The sequence below is a fragment of the Gorilla gorilla genome, chromosome 2 (genome assembly GCF_029281585.2).
Source record: "Gorilla gorilla gorilla isolate KB3781 chromosome 2, NHGRI_mGorGor1-v2.1_pri, whole genome shotgun sequence".
In the NCBI taxonomy this organism is placed as follows: domain Eukaryota; kingdom Metazoa; phylum Chordata; class Mammalia; order Primates; family Hominidae; genus Gorilla; species Gorilla gorilla.
Window position 1 is genome coordinate 38,148,722 of NC_086017.1, and position 15,951 is coordinate 38,164,672.

Sequence of the window (15,951 nt, forward strand, 5' to 3'; positions counted from 1 at the left end):
TATTTCAGTCATTTTTATGAATTAAAAAAATCTTTTTAACTTGTGGTTCTTTATTTTTTCCATTTTCGCTTTAGGAAATATGTTTGTGTTCATTGAGTTGGGTAAAATAGAAGACTTAGGTTCTTAGTGCATTTTGATATGACTCCTTCTAGATTTGTCATTCTAAAACATCAGACAGGATTCGGGTTGCCTATTACTCAGAGAACTAGTTATGTTAGAACTCAGGCTTTGGGTATTAACTGAACCCTTCTTTCTTTGTTACCCATAGAGAAGTTACAGAGATGCTTAGTTTATGGTGCTGATCATTATTGTTATTTTTTTTTTTAAAACAAAACAAAACAATCTGTAGACTGGAAGGAGCAAAGAATGCAGTGTTCACGCTGTGCTACCCCAGAAATACCTTTAGTGAATAATGTTTTTCTAACAGATTCATTTTAACGTGAGCTCGTTTTTACTCTTAAGTGTGTAAGCCATTTTTAATGTATGTCTTTTGTCTCCTTAGCCTTTACTTTCATTTTAGTGACATTGTGAAATTAAGCCCTGTCTGATTCCCACAAGAGTAACTTAGGTACTTTTACATTGGCGTTAGTAGCTATGCCTTCTCTTTAGACTAGGCTACCTTACCCATGTTGTGTTTAGGAATTCATATGAAAATTTATTCTTATCTACAGTTATTTTTTTCTTCATGCCCATTTTCCTTGAAAATATTTAAAAAATATGTCTTGTATAGAATTAGAAACTTCAGTATCTATATCACATCACTGGCTATAAAAACTATGTTACTGATTTATTTACTTCGTTTAAGTTTTTCCCCAAAAATCTCCTTAGAGGGGCCTACCTGGATGACCCTACTGAAAATGTAACCTACTAGGTCCTTCCTCCTATAACTTCCTACACCCCTTAACTTCTCTCTCTTTTTCTGTGACTCTTACCACATTGTAACATACTGCTCAATACTCCTTTTAGAATAAGAGATCCTGGTTTGTTTTACTCATATATCCCTAGAACCTAAAACAGGCTTGGTACATAGAAATGTTCAGTAAATATTTAACAAAAGAATGAATTAAGAAGATACAGTTTCCCTTGGTATCCACAGGGGATTAGTTACAGGATGCCTGTCCTTCTCCAGGAAGCCAAAACCTAAATCCCATGAATACTGTATTTTTTATCTGTGTTTGGCTGTGGATATGGAACCCACAGATAAGGAATGGTATTTATTGGGGGGGGGGGGGGAACCCATGTATAAGTGGACCTGTGCAACTCAAACCCATGTTGTTCAAGGGTCAACTGTATCATTTGGGTTATATTTCTCCTATTATATAGAATAAGAATTTTCATGCCCTAAACCAGTTACTTTCAGTTTCTTTTCACCTGGTCCATAGTAAGAAATACAGTTTAAAGTACAACCCTGAGTACACATACATATGAACAGATTGTTAGAAATCTGAATTACTCTCTGCCCCCAGCTGTTGTAAGACTAAACAGGCCAGGAATTATGCATATATTCAGTAAACTAGAATGTGACAGATACTTCCTATGAAAAAATGTAATGCTGAGACTCCTTAAATGGTTTGTTGATCACCATTGTAACCATGTAATATTTTATACTAAAACCAGATGACTTAGGAAATAACTTCCTGTTTGACATTAAAAAAATATGATTCTTTAGTTTTAAAGTTTGTACATTTTTGAGAAAGCTCTTTTTAGCTTAGTGTCAGCAAAGCAGCTGCTGCTTGAATTTACTTTCTAAAACACTGAATTATTCATTTCCATAAATAAAACTTCCTTAGTAATTATTTAGCATTAATTTATTTCTCTTTATTTCAGTCAACCCTGTTGACATTCTGTTTTAAAATTAAAAATATTCTTTGTGGAATTTAACAAATAAGACTGTGACAGCCACTTTCTTTACTTTCTTTTGTTTTCATAACAGGATTTCCAGATCCTGAGATGAGCTGTGTCTTATTATTTTTATTATTTTAATAAATGTTACTAATAAAATGTAGAACACAAGTAAATTCTTATTTAAAAATGTCTTCTAAGTGTCTTCTAAGATGAACTGCTATGATTATGACTTATTTAACATATATTGAATTCTAACAATGTAAACTTATTAGAAATACTTTAAATAATTATTTCATTGTATTCACCAATTGTTTAATAGAGTAATAGGGAAAAAAAGTAAGGTTTGTTGTTTTACATTTCTTGGTACTCTTCCATCTATTTTTGCAAATATGGGAATACCTCCTTGAATTTTGGGCTGCCTTTCTAGTAGCCTGTGGTGAGCCCTTCCACCTTCAAACTCTTATTAGTTATTTATGTGGCCTCCTTGGGCTATCAGTCTTTACTGCTGTGTGATATTTCTTGCCATCTTTCCAGAATTGCTGTTTTATTTATTTGTTTCTTTGTTTAATTTTAAATGTGTCACTGCCTTGCTTGGACAGTGACACATTTGGAGACTTCTTGAGGGCAACAGACAAACTATTTGATAGCTGAATACATATTTGGTAAGTTAAGAGAGGAGGGGAGAAACCCCCTTTATAAAGTAGCATCCATTCAAATGAAACATTCTTACCTAAAGTGCTTCTTGGAGCATATATTTAGAGAGGTTTAGTAACTGATCCATAAGACAATCAGTGTGGGCTTAAAGAAAATGTAAACTTTTAGGTAAGGGCCCATCTGAATCCCTGTTGAAATGTACTATAGCCACCATTACTGTGGCAGCCTCATAGGACCATGGAAGAGAATGAGGCCTATGGAATTAGAGATGGGAAAAGTCTCCATTTAATTCCTCTGTCCTAGGTTCTACAGTGCTATTTAGAATATAATTATGGAGACCTCTGCTTTAATAGTTGTTGAGTGGGTGATAGCAGTTTTAATTGGAATAACCACAAGTGTATAATTATTTTAGAGCTGAAATGTTCAAGAAAGCTTTTCCAGCAGATGACACAGACCATCAGCCTTCAGCTGGGAGCCATTACGCAGACATGTTTTGTTTTTCGTCTGCAGTGTTTTAGAAAACAAAGTTGGCTATTTAAAATTGTGAGATTTTACATAAAACAAAAATTCCAGCTTAGAAAAAAGATAAGTCCTCAGATCTGATTATTCTGTATTTCCAGTCCTACAAGACGAACAATGATCTGGAATAAAGTAACAGCTGTACCTTTAAACATGGACATGTGTTGTAGTGGTTCATTACAGTTTTTGTGCTTGCACTGTTCATGTATTTGTGTACACACACATGTATTTATATGTACATAATATATATAAAGATAGATATATTTATATGCAAAAACATATTTCTCTGAAACTGTGCTTCAGTCATAAGTAAGAAAACCAAACTGAGATGTTGGTCTGGTTCAAGAAAAACAGGATGGAGCCTTTTGTGAAGGTAAAGAATATTCTTTTGTGTTTAACATGCAAATGGCTCAGCTTCCAAGTTGCATAGGTAGCCCAGCCTGAGTCTACAGGACTCTACCTGTAGAGTAGAGTCCTACTCTACAAGTCTTGGAGAGTATCAGATCTGTCAAGTTTTGATTTTTATGCACTTAATTATAATCTGTAGGTAACTCATATGGCTCATTGGATATGAATTTTGGAAATCTATGCTTCCAGATTACTTTGCTTAATTCTTGCGTCCTCATACTTTTTCTGTGAAGGGATATATACCTAAGACACTAGGAAAAGCACATCCGAGGTAAGTAACACCGATGAATATTTAGTACATGGTTAATAACCTAGTTTGTGAGGTTTAGAAATAGTAAATTATATTTAATATATAATATTCTATATAAAATATACTTTTATATATAAAGTATACATATTACATACATAAAATATAGTATGCAATGTTAGTACATACTAAGTATTCTCTAAATTATTTTTATTTCTAAGAAAGTGTACATTTATCTGTGGTTCTGCTCTCTTAAATATATTTTTAAAAATTTGAACATTTTCATCTCAATTTTTGAGTTTGCTAACAAGCCAAAAATCATTTCTATTCGATTAATCCAACAAATAATTTACTCTTCTTTATCTTAAATTTGAAGAGAATTAAGAAATAAAAGAGGAGGAACATCTATTTCATGTTCTGTTTAGTAGTAACAGTTGCAAATATGTAAGCATTTTATTCTTGGATTCGCTAATTTCCCTGCTCAACAAAGATGGGTCAGTATGTTCTGTTTTTTTTCTGGGAAAGTCTGTAGAAATAATTTGGTTGTTTTTAAGCACCTGCATGCTTTTTGGAGGCAGTGGTGGTGGAAAGAGTATGATGTAAAAGGAGCTGTTTCTTTACCTACCTTACAAATATCTGTGCCTGAAACAAGCCTCTTCTCTGAGCATAATCAGTCTCTAATAAAACTGTATTCCTAACTACTTGAGCTGATAAATAGTAAGGTTGTTTTAAACAAGTCAAGTTTATTTTATGTCAATTTTCTATTTGCCCTGTGTAAGATATATTTAATTACTTTACTTCATCTCTGTGTTCAAATTAATCAGATTCTGCCACATATTGGTGCTCAAATTAGAATAATTCTTTAATCAACTGTGTTATCCATGCTATGGTAGAGTAGAATAGAAAATCTACTCGTGGCATATTGAAGATGCATGCATTTTATTTTCTATTGTAATTTAAAAGTAAAATCAGAAATACTGATTTCTACTTGACTGGAGAGATGATTTAGTTTGAATATCAGCCTGATCTTAATCAGGTGAGAATTAATTGAGTTGGAGGTATTAGATATTCAGTGATGTTAACTGAACCATGATCCATCTAGAGAGAAGCTTTCTTTTGTACTGTGTTAGAATTATCAAATAGCTCATGCACTACAATGTAAAATAATCTTTTCATGTTCATCCTTCTACCTTCTTGTCTCATTAAATGCACCACTAAATTCATTCTATACACAGACTAATCTTTAAAGTAGCAAGCTAATAAATCACAAGTTAATAGAAAATTAAAAGCATAATAATTTTGTCATAAGATGCTGCTGTTGTCACAATTTTATAATGATATATTTTCTAGTTATTAATTTTAAAACCAAGTGATTAAACCTCTGCTTTTCAAGTATACCTGGGACATTAAAAAAAAACTCTTAGTTTGCTTTTTTTTATGTTCAACATTGCAAGAAGAAAGTGAGCAATTCAGAAGTATTTTAATGTTTATCTTCAGAAATAAAAATAGAGTCTGTAACATTATAGTGGTCTGAAATGTGGCATGGGCTTTTCATTTATTTTAAGAGTGTGATAGCAATATCATAAGTGTTGTGAAAATATAAATGGTGAGATAACACCTCCATAGGACTTGCTCTTAAGTAGTAAAATTGTAAATTCTTTAAATAAACTGCAGCTAGAACTGAAAGCATCGATTTGCCTTGTTAACTACGGATACTATACTTATTAAGTGTCTAATTAAATTTAGTATAACATGTCTGTTATTTCCTCCTTTTTTTCCCTTAAAACCGAAAATTTGGACTTATTTGTTAGCAAAGTATCACGTTATCATTGTCAGATTTTTTCGATTTTGGCAGTTGGTGTGACAGTGTTAAATTAAAAGAAAGCCAATAGTGTGACTTTTGATAGTGTCATTTTACACTGGAATAGTGTTTTTTGCTTGGTATTGCTATAATGGGAATATTAGAATCTATGTAGCTGTATATTTTGTGAAAAGGAATATCCAGATTTATATTCGAGAACAATTAGCATTTAATAAAATTAACCCATAATTGCAGAAACATTCCTAGAGTGCGATGAACAGGGAATTCTCACGAGATACAGTAGGGTTCCCCACCTAGTTGTTACTAAACAGCAATTTAGGGCAGAATGGCCTGCTTAGGAAAAAATGAGAGAGAGGGAGCTGGCTTTTTCACTCTGCTCTTCGAAGCCGAGGCTCCTCTTATATAGACCCCACTCTCCCCTCTCCAGCACCCAAAATGATTTCTATCTCTTTCCTTCCTTCCTTCCTTCCTCCCTCCCTCCCTCCCTCCGTCCCTTTCCCTCCCTTTCCCTCCCTCTCACCCTCCCTCCTTCCTCTGTCTCTCCCTGCCTTCCTTCCTTCCTTTTTTTTCATAATATTCTGTAAGATGTAGAGAGTACCAAACCACAATACAAATGTGTTTTTTTTCAATTCTTGTCCCTGCCAGTTTTCCTCCTATGAAATAACCACAGTTATCAGTTTTCTTACATATTCTTTCATAGCCATTATGTACTTGCAGACATACCCCCCCAATGTGTACACATGCACACCCCCCAAACACAGAAATGATAACGTTCTGTACCTTCCTCTTTTCACTTTTAAGTCTTAGGGGTCATTCCCTATCAGTGTGCTATTTTTTTTAATGGCTACATAGTATTTCGTGATACAGTGTTAACACTTAAGCAGTTGATGTTACTGTGATAGATTTGATGACATCACCAAAAGCCACATTCATATAAAAATACTTTTTGCTTCTGGTAAGAGAAGACAAGATGAGGAATGGCTAATAATATGTTATTCTTTTCATGATTCCTTACAGATGGGAACCTATTTATTTACTATTTTGGAGACAAGGCCATGCTCTGTTACCTAGGCTGGAGTGCAGTGGCATGATCATAGCTCACTGCAGCCTTGACCTTCTGGGCTCAAGCGATCCTCCCACCTCAGCCTCCCAAGTAAACAGTACTACATGCGTGTGCCACCATACCCTGCTAATTTTTAAAATTATTTGTAGGGGCGGGGTCTCACTATATTCCTGAGGCTGGCCTTGAATTCCTGGATTCAAGCGATCCTCCTGCCTCAGCCTCCCAAAGTGTTGGGATTACAGGCGTGAGCCACTGCACTCGGCTTATTGATTTATTTTTGTTAAGAAAGACATATATGTAGTCTATATCTGAATTGCATGAAAAATTCTACTGCGATCGAATTTGGAGAATTTACTGTCCTTATGGATGCTGTTTTTTTTTTTAAATAGGAGATGCTAATGTTTTTTAAGCCAGTTGTTAAATAAATTTGACAAATGAGCATACTATAAAGTGGGTGACAAGGATTTGTTAATAGTCTGGAAATCACATACCTTGAGGAGGCAGCAATGTTTAAACTGGCGCTGAGCCAGGAGAGGAGAAAAAAATATGAATGTTATTTCCTATAGTGTATGATGAAGAGGCAGCATCAGACTTTCTTTTTTCAGCCTATAGTACTCCCATCCCCCATCAACACACACCAACCCCCATCAACACACACACACTATGGAACTGGCTACCTTGCGAGTTAAGGAATTTTCTGTCACCACGAATGTTTAAACAGTAAGATGGAGTAGGAAACACTTAGTGAAATAGATTAAGTGACCTCTAAAGGCCTTCACACTCTAACCTTTTTGATTCCAGAAGTCTAGAACAAGACAGCTGGTCCTGTCCAGGGCCCTCGATAAGTAGTATTTAATGGTCACTGTTGGCTCATACTTATTGCCAGAATGGGCTGTAGACCACTTGCAAGTATGAAAAAGTCCAGCAGGTTCGTTTATTACTTGTGTCACTAAAAACACGGATCCTACTTTCGTTTCTCCATTGTGTAGGTGATGAGAGAAGGCAAAGCATCTACTAGTGGCAAGAAATCCTAGAGGGCTCCATGTTCAAAAGTTTGCCCGTTTTGTTTTGTTTTGTTTTGTTTGTTTTTTGTCAGTTGCTTTTATCAATACCTATCAATGAATTGGCCTTTTAACATTGGAGACTATGTGGGACAGCAAAGAGGGAATATGTAAGAAAAATGCATTTGAGGAGACTTAGGGAATCTTCTATGTGATCTTTTAAAAAAGATAGAGGGATTTGGTGCTTTCGTTGTCCACACCAGGCTGTGTGAATGTCTCTCTTTCAAATTCTGGTAGCACTTAATATCTGAAACATGAAATTTAGCACTTCATTATATTTTGTTTGAAGAAGCCCCTTTCTAATGTGTAAAATCCTTATTTTAAATATTTAAATATATTTTATAGGAATACTGGAAAACAGTATGGAATCGGAGAGTTGAGGTATCTGATGCTATTTGATTTTATATGGTTGCTAAGTGGTCATTTAGCAAAAAACCAGCAACAGTGTCTACCTTATTCTTTCCTGTGGTAGTGATACAATGTGATGAACCATTGCCACTTGCTTCCCAGGTCTCATTTGTGACCTCATGTGTGAGATACCTGGCCTGGGTTAAGTCTCTATTGCGTGGGCATGGAAATTTCTGCCAAGCCTAGTTTTTCCTGTGTTCTGGAAAGGAATAAGTGAGATCCAATAGTAATTACAGATAACGTTTCTGAAGTTAAAAGACCTGGTTCTAAACCAATCTATGTATGCCACACTAATCTTGGAAATATGATGTAGCCTATTTAAAGTTCATTTTATTCATCTGGCAAATGAAGATAAAAATAGTGCTTACTTGATCGTGTTTTTGTACAATTCAAGTGAGCTAACACACATAAAGTACCTAGTATAGTAGTGCCTGGTACAGAGTAAACACTCAGTTTATCTTAGTTGCCATTTTCATGTTTTTATTGCTATTACTACTGACATTATTAACTACCTTGCAAAAAATGATTAGGAAGTTGTCATGGGAAAATGGAAAAACAAGAAAAAGGCCGCCTGAAATAAGACAGTTTCTATTCAACATTATTAATGTATTCTTGAATTTTGATTTTCCATCATGTATGTTCCTAGTGTTTTAACTGCTTCTTGTAAGAATCATATTTTAATCTCAAACTTATATTCTAATCAACTGAGATAATGAATCTCAGTATCCTCCTGAAACTTTTTAATTTTGCTATGAAGACCCGAAGTTTTGTTACTGTTTTTTTGAATTTTGTTTAGAATAAATGCTGAGTACAGCCTTTACTAAACTGAAGAGATAGTCATGATAAAGTACAATGTTGGAAATTTTGATCTTTGTCAAAGAAATTAGATAACAGTAATGGCAGAGATTATTTAGCAACATATTTTAAAATATTAGAGTGAGTTAAATCAACTAAAACCTGGTAGAAAATGAGAATTATTAACACTCCTTCAATTAATTCACTTATTTATTCAGCTATTTGTTCGATAAATATATATGAATATTTACAATTATTCATTTATATACAAATGCACAAATATTTATTTATTGAATAAATATAAGCTAAGCAAGAAAGCTTTGCTGAATGATTATTTTTTACCTTAGTCTTTATTTTCTTAAATATTTTATTTTGATTAGGTATTTTAATAGGCTTAAAAAGGATCAGTGGATAAGAAAATATGTTCCAAGGAAAGATATGGAAGATAACTAAGCCTAGAATGATCATAAGTTATAAATCGTAAAACAGTAGCCAAATCATCATCAGCCACCTGTTTGCATCTCACCTGAAGTATAAGGAACTAAAAATGTCTTTAGCTATGTTGTCCAACATGGTCACCATTAGACATACATGGCTATTTTAATTAAAATGAAAAATTTAGTTATGCAGTCGCATTAGCCACATTCAGCTTGGGCAACATAGTGAGACCCTGTCTCTTAAAAAAATACATCTTATTTAACCTAATATATCAAAAATAATATCTTTTTAACATGCAGCCAATATAAAAATTTTTAATGAGATATTTTATATTCCTTTTGTCACTGGATTTTTTTTCATTTTCTGCCTATGTTAGGTAGAATAATAGTCCCCAAAGATGTCTCAGTCATAATCCCTGAAACCTGTGAATATGGATATAAGGAACTAACTGTCCTAGAGAATTGAAAATAAAAGCTATGTTTAATGCATCACACATAAGAAGTAAGGATTTTTATCTGTTCTAATCCCCTCACTGGAATTATGTGAATCTAAGGTATTTCTGGACAGTATCGCTTAAAATTTTAACATAACAACTGTTGGGTGATTTTCATTCATCTTAGTGGACGTCTCAACAGCATTTGACAATAATGATTATTCCTTCCTTGACCCAAACTTTCCCAGAAAATATAGTCATCTGATGGATACATTTTGTTAGTTTTTATATTTTAAAGTTGTATTCAAATAATTTATAGAAGAATGAAGACAATGACTTTAGAAAGTATAATAAGAATTTAAACATAGCAAGCCCCAATTTTTATTCCCTATTTTACTTGTTCTGAAAGTTTTATAACTTGGAATGGTTTATGTCCTTTGATTGCCACTAACTGCTTATCATGAACCTGGAACATAATCTATTTTAAAGATTCTGACTCCATATAGCTCTAATACGTTCTAGTTTACCATTAATCTTTAAAATGTATTTTTTTTTTTACTTTAGATTTGAGGGGTACATGTGCAGGTTTGTTACATGAGTATATTGTATAATGCAGTGGTTTGGGCGTCTATTGAACCGTCACCCAAACAGTGATCATAGTAACCAATAGGCAGTTTTTCAGCCGTTGTCCTTCCTCCTTCCCTCCTTCCCTCCCATTTTGGACTCCCCAGTATCTATAATTTATATCTTTATGTCCCTGCATACCCATTGTTTAGCTCCTACTTGTAAGTGACAACATGCGGTATTTGTCTATTTCTCTGTTAATCCACTTAGGATAATGGCCTCCAGCTAAATCTATGTTGCTGCAAAGGATGTGTTTTCGTTTTTATGGCTGTGTAGTATTCCATGGTATATATGTACCACATTTTCTTTCTCCATTCCACTGTTGATGGACACTTAGGTTGATTCCATGACTTTGCTGTTGTGAGTAGTGCCGCAATAAACATACAAGGGCAAGCGTCTTTTTGGTAGAATTATTTCTTTTCCTTTGGGCAGCTATCCAGTAGTGGGATTATTCAGTTCTATTTTTAGTTCTTTTAGAAATCTCCAAACTGCTTTCCACAGGGATTGAACTAATTTACATTCTGTTTATAAGCATTCCCTTTCTCCACATCCTCAACAACATCTCTTAGTCCTTTGTTGGATGCATAGTTTGCAAGTATTTTCTCCTTTTCTCTAGGTTGTCTGTTTACCCTGTTGATGGTTTCTTTTGCAGGGCAGAAGCTCTTTAGTTTAATTAGGTCCCAATTGTCAATCTTCTTTTTGTTTCATTTGCTTTTGAGATCTTAGTCATAAATTTTTGGCCTAGGCCAGTGTCCAGAAGAGTTTTTCATAGGAATTTTTTTTTTTTTTTTTTTAGTTTGAGGTCTTACGTTTAAGTCTTTCATCGATCTTGAGTTAATTTTTGTATATGGTGAGAGGTAGAGATTGAGTTTCATTCTTTTGCACATGGCTAGCCAGTTTTCCCAGCACCATTTATTGAATAAAGTATCCTCTTCCCAGTGTTTATTTTTATTTACTTTGTTGAAGATCAGTTGGTTGTAGGTATGCAGCTTTATTTCCAGGTTCTCTGTTCTGTTCCATTGTTCTGTGTGCCTATTTTTGTACTGGTCCCATGCTATTTTGGTTATGATAGCCTTGTAGTATATTTTAAAGTTGGGTAATGTGATGCTTCCAGCTTTGTTCTTTTTGTTTAGGATTACTTTGGCTATTTGGGCTCTTTTTTGATTGCATATAAATTTTAGGATAGTTTTTTCCAATTCTGTGAAAAATGACATTGGTAATTTGATAGGAATAGCATTGAATCTATAGATTACTTTGTGCATTATGGGCATTTTAATGACATTGACACTTTCAATCCATGAGCATGGGTTGTTTTTTCATTTGTTTCATCTGTGATTTCTTTCAGCAGTGTTTTGGAGTTCTCGTAGAGCTCTTTCACCTCTTTGGCCAGATGTCTACCTAGGTATTTGTGTGTGTGTGTGGCTATTGTAAATGAGATTGAGTTATTAATGTGGTTCTCAGCTTGAACGTTACTGGTGTATAGAAATGATGATTTTTGCATGTTGATTTTGTGTCCTGAAACTTAACTGATGTCATTTATCAATCCAGTAGTCTTTTAGAGGAATCTTTAGCATTTTCTAAATATATAATAATTGTTGGTGAACTACTTACATCTTTAAAATGAATATTTTTTTTTTTTTTTTTGAGACAGAGTCTTGCTCTTGTCACCCAGGCTGGAGTGCAGTGGCATGATCTCAGCTCACTGCAACCTCAGCCTCCTGGGTTCAAGCAATTCTCCTGCCTCAGCCTCCTGAGTAGCTGGAATTACAGGCACCTGTCACCACACACGGCTAATTTTTGTACTTTTAGTAGAGACAGGGTTTTGCCATGTGTTGGCCAGGTTGGTCTCCAATCCTGACCTCAGGTGATCCGCCCACCTCGGCCTCCCAGAGTGCTGGGATTACAGGCGTGAGCCACCGCACCCAGCCAAAATGAAATATTTTTAAAAACACCAATGACTCATAATTTTGTTGAAGTTAAGATGGCCATCTTTTTGGCTCCATAGTTTTAAAACATTTTCACTTTTAGATTTACAAATACTATTTCCTTTTAATCACCTTTTAAATATATCTGTCTTCAGCATTTGGATCAAGTACATTTCAACACACAGATATCATAAAAGATGAAAGAATACCACATTGCCCTGTTTTTAGCACAATGGGATACAAGTTTTTGTTACATTATACTTCATGAAAAATCACTCCTGTTAAATGTCTAATGGGATGAGAATACTATATTTCCTTTTTGTCCTTAAAAATGTATTATTCAGGCCAAGTCAAGAGAATTGTTTGAGGCTAGGAGTTCAAGACCAGCCTGTGCAATATAGCAAGACCTTGTCTCTAGGAAAAATAAATAAAAAAAATTAGCTAGGTGTGGTGCTGCACACCTGTAGTCCTAGCTACTCGGGAGGCTGAGGTGGGAGGATCACTTGAGCCCAGAGTTCAAGGCTACAGAGAGCTATGCCTGGGTGACAAGAAAAAAAGTATTATTCACGCATCAGTTCCTGATTTTGAGAAAATTCATCTGGGATACTGTCACCTGAAGACTTACAGTCAATATGATTATGTGCTTATATGATCAATTTCATCATCTTCGTTAAAGTCTAGAGTGCTGCTCTTGGTTTCTTTGCATTCTTCTAATTCATCTAATAATTGCAAAACATCTTTTGGCCAGTTTTTCCCCCCACTGTGGTAATATATTAGTTTTCTATTGCTATTGTAAGAAATCATACAAACTTAGTAGCTTTATTAAGACAGTACAAATTCATTGTATCATAGATCCGTAGTTCTGAAGTGTGACAGGTCTCACTGGGCTAAAATCAAGGTGTTAGCAGAGCTGTGTTTGTTTCTGGAGCCTCTAGGGGAAAGTCTGTTTCCTTGCCTTTTTCAGCAAAGATGCAAGTATTCTCTTTTTTCCATCTTTAAAGCCAGCAAGATAGAATCTCTCTGACCCTGCTTCCATCATCTCATCTCTTTTCTCCTGTTCTCTTCCGCATCTGTCTTTCACTTTTAAAGACCCTTGTGATTACTTTGGGCCTTCCCAGATAACCTCCCTATTTTCAACTGATTCGCAAAGTTAATTCTGTCTGCATCCTTAATTCCCATTTCCTGTGTATCTTAACATATTCATGGGTTTCAGAGATTATGACTGGGACATATTTGGGGACTATTATGCTACCTAACATAGGCAGAAAATGAAACATTCAAACCTTAACTGTATTCAGTGAAAGCTTTAAAAAAAAAGAAAAGAAAAAGCTCCTTTTATATCTTCATGAACGATAATACAATACATTGAGCAATATAGTAAATGTGATGTAATAATGGAAGCTTTATTTCACTATTGCGTCCTTCTAGGGGATTTCATCATTTTCTTATCGTAGTTATTTTTAGCATAGTTAGAAATAACTGACAGGCCATGATGCAATAATTTCTGCTATGATGAAATAAAATGTTTGAAGATACAGGAAAAATAAGATCAATAAGTTATATATTTAATCTTAGCTTTACACGAAGATCAAATGATCCTAGTTGATAAAATGAATTTTATTTGTATTAATATGTCAATTTTCTTTAGATTTTTGGAGGCCTCTAAGAAAGAATAAAGTCATAAAATATTCTTGAAATAGTTATGGAATTACTTATAAACGAAATCTATAAGCTGAGCATGGTGGCTTACGCCTGTAATCCCAGCACTTTGGGAAGCCGAGGTGGGTGGATCACAAGGTCAGGTGATCGAGACCATCCTGGCCAACATGGTGAAACCCCATCTCTACTAAAATACAAAAAATTAGCCCTGTGTGGTGGCGCATGCCTGTAGTCCCAGCTACTCGGGAGGCTGAGGCAGGAGAATCGCTTGAACGTGGGAGGTGGAGGTTGCTGTGAGCCAAGATCATGCCACTGCACTCCAGCCCGGTGACAAAGCGAGACTCCGTCTCAAAAAAAAAAAAAAAAAAAAAGCCTGCAAAACTAAAATTGGGTCTAGTGGACCCTGATTTTATACTGAGGGTCAAATGCTTGGTTTCCTTGCTTTCTCTGGTGCCACATAGTCCTCTGTATTTTTCCAGTTTCTTCTTTTTCTCCTAGCGTTAAGTGTTAGGATTCCTCAGTGGTTGTCCAGGGCCTCTTTTCATTATTTTTGTTAAGTTACTACTATCAAAACAGTATCTTCAGAACCTGCTTCCAACTCATAGGTAACTGCCTTCTACTTGGATGTTTCACAGGCCCCTTAACTGAACATGTCCTAAATTCATTGTCATCTTTATTCCGTCTTCCTCCACCAAAACAGAACAAATTCATATGCTATTCCTTTTTGGTGAGTGTGTGTTATGTAAAACAGTGCTTTTGTTTGTTTTTCTGGTGTTTTTTAAGTCATCAACCTGGGCCATCATGCACCCAGCAAGAAAATTAGGGGTTATCCTTGACTCCTCCTTCTATTACACTCATAAATAACTATATTCCAAGTCCTGTTAGTTCTCTCTGGTTTCATTTTTATTCACTCACTTCTGTCCTTTCCTGCTTTGTCTGCCACAGGTTTAAATGTTTTTAGCCCCTTGGACTATTGTACTTTCTATCCAGTTTTCTTATTTCCAGTTCTGTTTCCTCTGCCTACTCTAGGGTTCTGTGCAGAAGAAAACATGATCTTGTCATTCCACTGCGCAAACCCTTTTGAGGATTTCGATAGCCCTTAGAACACAGCCTAAACGTTTTAACATTGCCTACTGGTCATATTTGGTACATGCCTTTTCTCCTGCACCTGATATTTACCACACACACAAACACACACACAAGCTAATAGCAAATATACATTTTAACATTGCCTGCTGGTCATACTTGGTACATGCCTTTTCTCCTCCACCTGATGTCCACACCACACACACACACACACACACACACACACACACAAGCTAATAGCAAATGTACAAACCATTCTGAATTATTCCCTGTAATATGTCCTGCCTGTTCACCTCCAGACCTTCTGTGCCCTTCCCTTTGTCCAGAATACTGTTCCCTCTCTTCATTTGCTAACACAACACAGTGTACATCATAGCTTAAGAGTATTTCACATTGGAATTCCCTCCTGAGTATGTCTGAGGTTCCCGTTCTGTGCTTCCATAGCACCCTCCCTGCCCAGAGCAGGTATCAACTCAACTGTTAGCATTTGAAGATTACTTGTCTTCCTCAGGGACTATTGTTAGCTCCCACAGAGTAGGAACCCTCTCTTTCTTACTCTACATGATAACCCCAGAAGCTAGCACAGTGTTTACACAGTAAGTACTTTGAAAATGTTTGTTGAATGAATGAGTGATATTTTATGAGCCCCTGAATAAATGAGAAAATACTTAAATATTGTAATTTATTCAATCAGCTAAAACATGTGAATCATTAACTCATTGGACAGTGTCTATTATAAACACAATAAATATTAGCTATTGTTGCTATCATGAAGACAGGAATGTAGATAATTTTTTCTTTTTCGTTCTACTTTGGTAATTAAAGAAAAACTAATGCAGTATTTACAAATGAATCTTTTCTTTAAAATTAAGGTAATGATTTGGTGATTTCCCATCTGCAGTGTATAGATTTGCCTTTGAAAATGGAAATGTTTTTAAAGATGTAGTGCAGTGAAGAAGCCACT

The 15,951-nt window shown here is 35.1% G+C and overlaps 1 protein-coding gene across 13 annotated transcripts in view; it reads left to right on the forward strand.

The window, feature by feature from the left end:
* CMC1 (C-X9-C motif containing 1) overlaps nt 1-15,951 on the forward strand; it is a 78,348-nt gene that overhangs the window by 53,343 nt on the left and 9,054 nt on the right. The gene's annotated exons all lie outside the window — the stretch shown is intronic.